Consider the following 12,209-nt stretch of genomic DNA (forward strand, 5'->3'; position numbering starts at 1 on the left):
GACAACTCCCTGGGTTTGTTCGAATCATGACTTTGTTACGAAAGTGGAATCCAGAGATGTGCGCTCACACACACACACACACACACACACACACAGAGCTGCAGTCTGTGTGTGTTCCTGCAGCTCAGGACTGTCCTTGCCTCAGCCAAAGCTCCCCAAGCATGCCACAGAAAGAGAACAACAATTAATTTGACTGACATCATTCAGAGAGATGGCTGAGGTCCAGGGCAGCAGCTAGCGTCGCTCCTCCATCACCTGGTCGAACGCTGAAGCTCTGAACTTCCAATGTCACCCTGCCTCTTCACTGCAACTCAATCCGATCTGTCCGAAATCTTCCACTCTTCCTCCACTCCCTCCACTCCCTCGCCTGTTTCTCATCCCATCGTTTCGGTCTGTCTGTCTCTCCGCCAGGCTGTGATTAGTTCTCTTTCTCTCTTCCTACCCCATCGCACCTTCTCTCTATCAGTCCCCGTATCTTTCTCCAGCCCTACAGTGTTTCCTCTAGGATTTTTTTTTGGCAGTGGGGGCAAGTCCGTCCGGGCCGCCACGGCAAAATCAACATAGCGGAAACACTGGCCTATCTCTCTCTCTCTTCCGTCTCCCTCTCTCAACCCTCGATGGGACCCTCTCTCCAAGCAGGGTTGTCTTTTCAGATCAGTGCATCGGAAAAGGGAAGTTAGATGTGACAACTCGGATGATGTTAATGACCGGCCTGAGGGAACGGATTTTCGTTTTCCTGTATGTGTGCGTGTGACTGTGCGCATGCGTGTCTGTGCGCGCGTGTTGTAGAACGAGAGACGGAGAGAGATGGCGAGAGTAAGAAGAGGGTAGGCTACTGGGGAAAAGAGAAATGGCCTTACATAAGCAGTCCGTGACTTGTACTCGTGTACTCACGTACAACTTTGATGTCAGAGGAGGGCACTGGACTCAACCTAACAGCCAGTCGAAGGGGGAACCACAGGTATGGAGGGTACGCTACAGTGACAGCAGCCACAGTCTGGTATCTGTGAGTCCAAAGCTGAAATACGTACCAATAAAAAGTATACGTGACAGACAGACATGCAAGGCTGACAATGCAGAAAGACACTCTAACCGACCGGTCACAAACAGGCTGGCAAGGCACAGACAGACAGACAGACACACAAGCAGACAGACTGACAGACTGAGAGAGAGCGACAGAGAGGCAGGCAGGGAGACAGGTGAACACACAGACAGGCAGACAAGTGAACTTGTGAGGAGAGGTGAGATGTATTGACATCCCCAGAGCAGCTCTCTCCTCAGACGCGGCTCTGTAAGGCTCTCTGGGTATTAAAATGCAATTAAAGAGTTTGCATTAATCTGAGTTAGTCACTGTTTAATATGTATTATTCACTACTGGCGGAGCTATCATAATTGCGTTGGAGCTAATGCATTTTTAATGTCTCAAACGACAGTGAGATTAGGATGGAGAGTGTGTGTGTGGTATTGACTCCCGCCAAGGAGTCAATGCATACTGAAAGGCAACACACACACACACACACACAGGTGTGGGTGGCTCGTGAAGAACTGTGCCTTTGCTGTTCTTCCGTCTAATCGCTGTGTGGAGAAGAACAAGCTTCCTGGATCTCTCTCCATCTGAGGGGGGATAGATAGTACAGGCAGACACCCAACAAGCCAGTACTGCACCGCCACTGAATGATATCGATGTTGTACTCCTTTTGTTCTAAATGAGTACTCAGGCAGTCTTTGAAAAAGGAACTGGTTGCTAATTGATTTTTTCTTCAATAAATAAAGTGTAAGCAAATCAAGCAAGTAATATTTCTTTCGATCTCTCTCGAGCTTTGGAGATGATTTTAAATTAGATATGCAATGTGTCTGCCAGCTGAGCCTAATGTCATGGAAATGGGGTGGATGCCGCTGAGATGATTAGATAGACTGGCATTGCGAGAAGGTTGGTGATGAGAAATGTTTGTCACCCCTTTACACCTCGCTCTCTCTTTCTTTCTCTCTTTGGCTCTATCTCTCTCTATCTGGCTCTCGCTCTCTCTGGCTTTTCTGTCTGGCTTTCCTGTAGCTTTCTGTCTCTTTCTCTGTCTCTCTCTCTGTCTCTATCAATCTCTCTCTATCTCTCTCTCTGTCTCTCTCTCTATCAATCTCTCTATCTCTCTCTCTGTCTCTCTCTATCAATCTCTATCTCTCTCTCTCTCTCTCTGTCTCTCTATCAATCTCTCTCTCTCTATCTCTCTTTCTATCTCTCTCTCTATCAATCTCTCTATATCTCTCGCTCTGTCTCTCTCTCTATCAATCTCTCTCTATCTCTCTCTCAGTCTCTCTCTCTCTGGCTCTCTCTCTCTCTGGCTCTCTGTCTCCATCTCTGTTGCTGTTATGGTGACCCCAGCTGCCTGCAGGCTTGCCCTCTTTGCCAGGCTTCCATCAGACGGGGTGAAGCAGGATGGGCCGCAGTGTCCCAGTGGCTCTGCCCTGAGGATGGAGGGAGAGGCGGGAGGATAGAGGAGACAGAGAAGAGGAGGAATGAAACAGAAAGATACATAAAGTGAGAGACAGAGCAAGAGAGAAGGGGTGTGTGTTTGTGCGAGGAGGGGGAATGCACTGCAGTGCCACATGTCGGTTAAAGCAACAGGCCCCACTTACCACAAAGACCAGAGCGGATGTCACCCCAACTTCCTCATTAATCCACTCCCTCAAACCTCATGACCGCCCCCCCCCCCCTCCCCTCTGTATCATCCTTCCATCCCCTCTCTTTTCTCACACTGTCACTTGCCTGCTGAGTCTCAGTTCTGCTATCCTTTTCCTCTCAGCTCTGTCCTTCTCTGTCCTTCTTTCTTTCTTCTGCACTCGCCCCCCATTTTCTGTATTCTCTCTGTGTCTTTTTCCGTTCTTCTTCCTTCATCTCGTTTCATCCACCAGTTCCCCCCTTTTTTTTCTCATTCTGTCGTCTTTAACGGCATTGACTGACACTTGCTTTGATATGGATTGAGAGAGAGAGAGAAAGAAAGAGAGAGAATAAAAAAGGAGAGACAGCCATGTCTGAAAAGAGATCTCCGTCTGTATGATAGAGACTCGTGGAAATCTGTGGTGCTGTGAATAAGACAGTCATGACCAAGATGTTGACCTCGGTTCTGAAAGATGACAGATGCTAATGACTTGACCTGAATACAACCCCCCCACTCCAGACCAGCCTCATCCCCCATAAGAATACAGACGTATGTGATGTATTGGCCGCATAATTGCTCATATCGGCCTTATCTCTGGCCTATTAAACCGTGTCATTGAGGCAGAATAAAAACCCTGTTGGACACCATTATCATTTGTAGCACGTTAAATCGCCACAAAGCCAAGTCGGTGAATACAATGAATAGCAAAACGTTGTGCAAATGAGAGAGGGGCCGATAAATTAACGCGTATCCAGTCACGTGCACATGTACTCCAGGCGTATCTGAAGGACAGTTAGACAGGAGGGCAGTCTGGCAGTGACAGGTCTAAAGTGGAAGTGATGCTAATGATGCTAGTGCTAAATGTCCTGCCCCCTACGTCCCCACCCCACCTCCCCACGGATGAATGGTGATCAGTTGGGCCTCAGATGAAAAGGGATGTGTCTGTTCTAATCCTTCACATCAGCAGTGGAAGTGATTAAACCTCTCCAGGTTGAGGCTGAGGTTTGGGCTAAGGCTAAGGTTAGGGTAAGGGTTGGGGCTGAGGACAGGGTGGGTAGGAAGAGAAGTAGTAGCCTATGACCAAGTCATCTTGTATTGTACTTAGGGATGGGCATTCGATTAAATTGTCTTAATCGATCGTCGGAAGAATTAACGATCGATTTTCGATTAATCATTAACATTTTTATATTAAAATTCACTATTTTATAGGTTATATTAAAATGCAGTGAAAATAGAAAGAACACAGCATGTTTCCGCATTGAGATCTGTATTACAAGAAGAACAACTATTTCTGTAACTCCTAGAAGCGGAGCTGACAGCTAGAAGCCGGTGCTCAAACACAACTGACCCTCGTTTTTTTCCGGCTAATTAACAAAGCTTCATAAAAACCTTTGCCCTCAATAATACTTAAGGGTAGCATATCCACCTTGATGGACTTGCAGATCCGTTGGGTAATTTTCTCTGCTCGTTGTGCATTGCAGCTCCTCCGTGCTAACACCGAGAGCAGGATGCACCGCCACTAACCAGGGTCGTATACGTTCTTCAAGTGGTATATCATTTGATTCGTGGAGGAGTTGTATTTATACTCAGCTTTGCAGTGTTGGCAGTGAACAAAGTAATTTTTTAGTCAAAATGGTCTCATGCTACACTTCGCCGTGACCTCTTCATGTTTACTTTTGAAATACATGGAAACTCGCCGGTAACTGAGTAGGCCTGTGGCGTTTTTTTCCAAACATCGGCTTTGTTTGGTAAAATGTTCAATTGCTGCCACATAGTGAAATCCATCGCATTCCTTCAATACTCATACTACGCAACGGAACACGCATTAGCTTTTATCGATGAACAAATAATGTCATTGACAAAATTCTTAATGATCGATAATCGATAGTCAATTAATTATGCCCACCCCTTATACCTGTACTGTACTTCCTGTATTGTCCTTGTATACCGTGCCAAACCATCTACTGAAATCCACTGACAGACAGACAGACAGATGGACAGAAAGAGAGAAGCATGCTATCAAACTAGGAGCTATCTTCTCAAGGTGTGCCTTCTACGAGGGAGGAGGGAAAGAGCAGCCTCCTGGGGAGTGGCCAACACAGATCAGTCCTGCTGAAGGTGACTGTGATACAGGAAGCTACTCACTGTAGCTTATGTTGACTCTGGGGAGGATGAAGCCCTGACATGTGGCCACCTTGTTGCATGAATCATCGCTGTCACTCATGGTAACCCCAGAGATGGAGAGACACAGAGAGAATTTGACACTGGTGTAGACAGGGAGGGGGGAGAGAGAGAAAGAGAGAGAAAGATAGGCAGGAAAAAGACTGAAAAAGAGGAAGAGATAGTGAGTGGAAAAGAGGGGGAGAGAGATGGGAGAGATGGAGAGGCAGAGAGACTGACACAGACAGAAAACAAACTGGAATACATCATTGTCTCGTTCAACAGTCTCGTTCCTAGAGACAACCTTTCTTTAGATGGCCTTCCTCCCTGGATTTTCTCAGTGAATGTTCCTGTGAGAAAAAGGCATTATGGGAAACAAAGTCCTTTCTTGAGGTTGCCCGAAAGCTGACAGCCAGGCTTTCAATTCAAGATTGCACATGTAGACATACATAGGTGGCATTAAGGGCACAGGTTAGGATTGAGGCGAACACACACAGACATGGCCATAGCATCCGTCCACAGATCCCAGAGAGAGAGAGAGGTCTGCTACTTGAGGTTGCCATGCTAAACGAGGACAGAATAATTGCCAGAAGCCGTGCGTGTTTTCAGTTCTGCTCTGTGCCTCTGAACAGGAGTCTACCGGAGCGGCAGGAGACGCTGTTTAGCTTCAGAACCCCCCCCCCCCCCGCTTTCTCTCTCTCTCTCTCTCTCTCTTTCTCTCTCTTTCTCTCTCTCTCTCTCTCTCTCTCTCTCTCTCTCTCTCTCTCTCCTGCTCCATCTCTATCTCTCTCTCTCCTGCTCTCTCTCTCCTGTTCTATCTCTCTCCTGCTCTCTCTCCTGCTCTCTCTCCTGCTCTCTCTCCTGCTCTCTCTCTCCTGCTCTCTCTCCTGCTCTTTCTCACTCCCTCTCTTTCCTGCTCTCTCTCTTCCTCTCTCCCTTTCTTTTCTCTCTGTCTCCCTCTCTCTCAGTTCTAGTTTCACCGCTCCGACAAGCTAAACAAACAGCCAGTATGCCTTGGAGGGGACAGAAGGCGAGAGTAGGGAGACAGAGAGAGAGACAGGAAGAGAGAGAAGGAGCGAGAGAGAGGTGTGGCGAGAGAGAGAAAGTGGGGGCCAGTACGACACAGGGAGGGGAGCAGCTTTGATGGACTGGGAATAGAAACAGCCCAAACATTCATCATAGCTGTTGATGCTGGTGTGTCCGAGCAAATCCTGGATTCCATGAGAGACATGGCGGCAGGCGGCAGACGAGAAGCTATTTCTGGAGCCAGCAGAAAGTCCTGCCTGACAGAAGCTCAGTGGGAGCCTGTGACCCTCTGAAGGAGAACAGGGGTTCAGATGGGAAACACAGGACACATGGGGGCCACAGCTGTAGAGAATGTGGGAATCAAGGATTTGGATTCAATACCATATCTGAACCAGTCCCTGATGTGCTCCACTCCAGTGAAGTAAACATTTCACTGTCTGCCTTCGCTGTCTCTCCCACGCCATCATCCTCCCCTCTCTTCCTCTCCTCTCTTTCTCACCCACCCACTCCTCTCCTCTCTCCCTTTCCTCTTCTCCTTACTCCTCGCCTCTCCTCCTGCCCTCTATCCCCACCCTCTCATTTCCCCCTCTCCTTTCCTCGCCTCTCTCCTTTTCTTTGCCTTAAATTAGAATAGAAACAACAGGGAGAAAACATCATGAGCGACGTCTAATGAGAATGTACTTGCATCTGTCAGCTTGTTTCAGATCGGGAGAGAGCAGATAAAAGGGATTAAAAAATGAAGACGCGTCAATGAGATGCAAGCTGAAAGAGCTACCGTGTAGGATCAGAGCCCTAATAAACGGGCGCTGTCACAATACTTACATCTTGGTGACAAAATAGTATGACTCAGCTTGTTTGCCACACACACCTCCCTAAAAAGCTGTGGTAGTTGACCAAGTGTTTAGTGTGTTGTCTTAACTTGTCATGACCTGTTACCTCACGTGTTATTCCGGCGCCGGCTCTATCTAATGGCGATGTGAGTCATGTGACACAGCGCATCACGTCAACAGACCCCGGACTCACCAGCCCCCGAACTACATCCAGCGGGCTGATGGGGAATCAGCCAAGCGGGGGACACTCAGTCTGCCACTGGCTCGGAAGAGGGCCCCTCCTCCCCCCCCCCTGCCCTTCGCCCTTCGCCCCCGCCCCAAACCCCACCCCCTCTGCCAGTGGCAGCGAGGCGTGGCTTAGTGACAGACACATGATTGATCAAACCCTGCCCCCTTGCACTTTCCCATACCCCCCCCACCACCACCACACACACACACACACACACACACACACAAAACCATTTGTTAATTACACTTAGTCTTGGAGGACTCGTTCAACAGTCCATCAGAGCACTGCCACACTGAACAGACAGCGTCTGTTTGGGCTGTGGTGATGGTGCAGTATTTGTCCGGCCGTGCAGAAGCCTCTTAGGGAATGTGATGATGCCATGAATTTCCACGGGACGCACACACACACACACACACACGCGCACACACACACACACACACATGCTCACAGAGCTCATATAGCTGGAAGGCGATGTGCACTGGGTCCCGGATGTTAAAACAAATTCCCCACTCCCACCTCCCAGAGGATCCTGCATCACTTAGATCTGACACTGCACAACACACACACACATTGGCCAGCACACCAAAAAAATCCTTTCACACACTCACTCACTCACACTATGTCTCGTAAGGGTTGATGTTCCACAGGCAGAGACGTAACAGTGAGGGGTGAGGGGGTGGTGGAGAGAGAGGAGGGGAGAGGTTCACCCAGCAGCTTGTTAATCCAGGGCGTTCATGCTCCGTGTTCATCTGACGACCCCATTCATCCCTAATGCAGCGTGTGATAAACTCCCAGGCTTACCCTGCTTTCTCTAAATCATATGCTTAGCCGTTTACACCCAGAGACACACTCACACACACACATGCACATACACTTACACAATTTTGCGTTTGTTGACGTGTAATTGCAGGAAGTGTGCCCACAAAAGACTGCCGACCAGCATTGTGATTGCTCTAAATATGGCAGGCCTATTAATTTGGAAAAACATCCAACCACTAATCTTTTGAATCAGAATATGTGAACAAAGTGTGATTAAGCCACTTAGAAAGCATTCGATTAAAATGCAATCGTTTCTCATTACTGCTTCTGACAAGCGCTTTAATACTCTGTCTCCTGTTGCTTATCAACACCTAGGCATGCCAGAAGCCTTTGTTCTTCCTCTGGCCTGTGTATCTGTGTGTGTGTATCTGTGTGTGTAAGGATTTGGGTGCTGGCCAAGGGGGGTGGTGGTCTGTGCGTGTATTATAGTGTGTGTGTGTATGTGTGTGTGCGTGCGTACGCGTGTGTGCATGCGTGATATTCAAAAGGAAACCACGAGGCAAGGCCTGCTTCCATACAACGAATCCCATGAGGGAGATCGATAAGTCACAGGATCTCAGGAGACAACAGCGGAAGCTGCGGACGCGAGCAGACGACTCTGCCGAGAGAGACGCCCCCTACAGGTCAACGTGTGGACCCGCATGACGCAAATTCACTTGACGTTGACATGTCCCCTCCAGCTGAGATCTTCTAACTAAGCAAACAGGGTCCTTCATCTTTAAGGTAACCCATTCGCCTGCCCTCACACCTATGTTCACACACACACGCGCATACAGTCGTACGAAAAGGGTCACGCATTAGTATTTTTTGATTTCCCTGTATGTTTGCTTTTACATGCAAGACCGAGGCCACCCTGAGCCATAAAGAGGTCACGTGATTTCATTTCATGCTCTGTCAGGTTTCGCAGGTTCAAGACAAGGCTAGAGCTGAAAGAGAGTCTCTGTGCACGCGCGGTGCCAGAGAAAAACAGGACAGGGTCGACTACCAGCACAGAGGACCTGTCATCATGGGGGGGGGGGGGATACTGTTTGTGTTTTATGACCCTTTGGAACATGATGAAAAATCCACGGGAGACAAGAAACGTAGAGAGGGAGATTGTGGGTGTGTGTGTTCGTGCGAGTGTGCGGGGGTTGGGATGGGGGGGGGGCGGTTAGGTCTGTGAGTTTCCGACGCTCTGATGCTCTGCCAGCCCCCCCCCCTCCCCTCCCGCCGCGCCTCCTTAGAGCCGGACTCTTCATCTACACCTTCATCCCACCTACACCCAAAGACAAAAAGCTTTTGCGTCTTGGTCTGCATCAGTTCTCAGACTGCCCGCGTCCTTTTCGCCGTTGCTGTCGGAGAGCTGCGCACGTACTCACGTGCGTTTACTGTTGGTTTATTCTTAGGTCCGTGAATTTTTTATAAACGATTGCAACCTCCCGGCGAGGATCTCGCAGCCGTCCTCCACGATGATGCGGAGGAGAGGAAGGACATTCACATGTGAACGTTGGTCGCCGGGGGAGACAGAGGGGGAGGGGGCCCTTTAGAGGCGAGAGGCCATTGAGCGGAGCAGTGTCCCCGTCACAGACAAGAGTGAGAGATAGAAGGGAGAGAGAGATGGAGATAGAAGGGATGTGTGTATGGAAGGGGAGGAAAGAGAAATAGAGAGAACGCAGAGTGATGGAATAGAGATAGAAGAGAAAGATGGATGAGATATGGAAGAGCGATAGAGACAGAGAACATAGAGAGATGGTAGAGAGATAAAAGAGACTTCCTCAGCCCTTGGCAGGCCTGGTTAACAAGTCCGACGAGATCCAATCTAACATTCTCAAACAAGACTGACATGGCTGAAAGGAACGTGTGACAAAGTGTCGGTGACTTTGTCATGTGACTCCCTCTCTCTGGGTCACGTCAGACAACTGCTGTGACGCTCGATCGTCGCCTCAAACTGCCAGCCTTGATTTAGTATGGATCCCATACATTCCCTCTGTGACACAGTCAAATGTGTCAGCACGGATGCATACTGTAAAAGGGCACTATTTCTAATGTAACACTGGGCAGTGTGTTGAAGGATTGGAGGGTTATTCACTCGAAACGGCACCATTAGAGCGAAACAAGACTGGAGTAACAGCAGCAGGTGAGAGTCTGGATCCAAATCTCTCGCTGGAGGATAAAGATGGGATTGTTCAGTGAAACACACCTGTTCGACAGCTTTGAAGAGCAGATCAAAGCCCCTCTTCTAATGATAGCACTTAAAACAACAGTGTCTTCCTGCACTGTCTGACTGGCCCTTGGAGAGTAGGTAGGGCTGGAAAAGTAAACCTGACTATTTCCTTTTATGTCACGTTTCATAGTACAAAAATACTGATACCCCTGTGAGGGTTGTGTTTCAAGTGTGTGTGTGTGTGTGTTTGTGTGACAGAGAGAGCCAAAGAGAGAGAGAGACAGAGAGAGCGAGCGAGAATCAGAAAGCTTTCTGTAGTTCTAAACCATGTGTCATGGTTGTGATGTTCAGATGGGGTCCCTCAAGCCAGATCAGTTGTCAGACTGAATCTGAGATGCCAGCCGCAGCTTTGTGTATACCCACCACTCACAGCCACTTACAAACCATTAGTTTATAATGAGTTTGTAATACATGGTTTAGGAGGTCTTCACGATGGAAAGTTGTTGTGTCACTAAGGGCCCTATTTTGACGATCTGAAACGCAAGTATCAAAACGCAAAGCGCAAGTAACTTTGTGGGCGTGACTTCAGCTTGGTTGTTATTTTGCCAGCGGGATAAATGACTTTGCGCCTGGCGCAAATCTAAAAAGGGTTGGTCTGAAGTACATTACATTTAGCAGACGCTTTTATCCAGAGTGACGTACAGTAAGTACAGGGACATTCCCCCAAGGCAATTAGGGTGAAGTGCCTTGCCCAAAGACACAAAGTCATTTGGCAGGGAATCGAGCCGGAAACCTTCTGATTACTAGCCCGATTCCCTAACCGCTCAGCCACCTGACTCCCAGTAGCTACATTACTAATTATTGTGGTTTGGGCGTAACGTGCAATAAACCAATCAGAGCATCATCTCACATTCCCTTTAAGAGCAGCGCTTGTTCCATGGCAAATTGCTATTATAACGGCGGATTTGCCAGGCGCACGCCAGCGGCGTGTTTAACTAATGTACTTTTCTAGAATTAGAATTAGTTTAACTAATATACTTTTGGACTTAATTTATACCCGTACATGTTTATTGTTTGCACCTTCCTGCCACAGTAAATCGCGTATTTGTGTAACATAGGCTACATAACAAATAAACTGAATTCTGATTCTGATGGGCATGGGAGAAGAAACCTAACCAAATTAGCTTTGGTTAAACAGTCATGGGAGGAAAATGCCACAGTTGTTACAAATCAAGTTCACACACATAGAAACATATTAATGTTACTGTTTAATTTAAACTACAATGTTCTAGCTTAATAATTTACCATAGGGAGTACTGTACCCTCCTACTTTGGATTTGATTCGCCTCCAGGAGGCCACCCAACAACTTCCTTCTGCCACCCCATTGCCACCCCGAAGGAAAATCTGTAGATCCGCCCCTGCTAGGAATGACACTTGCGTCGTTGACTAAGTCATTTGCGCAAGGTGCTAGATCGGGACATAAGTGTTACTAATGCATCGGAATTAGACCACACACACTGAAGTGGTGTCAGACTGACATTTCAGCCTTGCCAAAATGGCATTGGTGCATTTCTGCCAGTCATATACCTCACACAAATTATTGCAAACATATTTGTTTGTATGCCTAGACGGAGAGGCGACTGAATTCGATTCAGCTCGACGTTTTGGCTTGGTGCAGTGCTCCGCTTGATCTCATTAGCGTTCGACAGTGTTTTTACGGGGCGTTTGACGCAGTGACGAAGGAAGCTGTGAGGTGAGGAGAGAGAGACGGAGGTCGCCTGACTCCAACACGTTTGGACTCTCCTGGCCAGCACAGTACCGTTCTATGTAGTGTGTAGTCTCTAATTGATGCTGAGATCAGTGGTGCATGAGTAAGGAGCCTTAACAGCTCTCTTGGCAAGCTGTGCAGGGATCTGATTAGGCCCTGTCTGCTCACTGCTGCCCCCTAACGGTTGGAGCGGTAGGGTGACGCCGAGCACACAACAAACTGCACGCTCCCCTGCCCTCCGCTGTTGATTGACGGGGGCGCTTAGGAGGATGAGCTCTCTCTCTGCATACTTTGGGTGTTTAAGAGTAGTCATACACACACACGACATACTCCAGACACATCTCAGATTGACAGGCGTGTCTTTAGTGTTCCTCTCTTGTTCGTTCCTTCTGATAAGAAAACAAAAAATGTGATGAGATCTGCTTGGGAACCAAATAGCCCAGTACTCCACCTAGTGTGTTGTGTGTGGCATTGCAACAACACACAAGGGAAGCAGATAAGATACTACTGGCAGGATACAGCATGCATATTTATATTGATCTGAGAGGTTGCCATGGCTGAGCTGAAGTCATGGACGTT

The sequence above is a fragment of the Hypomesus nipponensis genome, chromosome 1 (assembly GCF_054491055.1).
Source record: "Hypomesus nipponensis isolate SF chromosome 1, ASM5449105v1, whole genome shotgun sequence".
NCBI lineage: Eukaryota > Metazoa > Chordata > Actinopteri > Osmeriformes > Osmeridae > Hypomesus > Hypomesus nipponensis.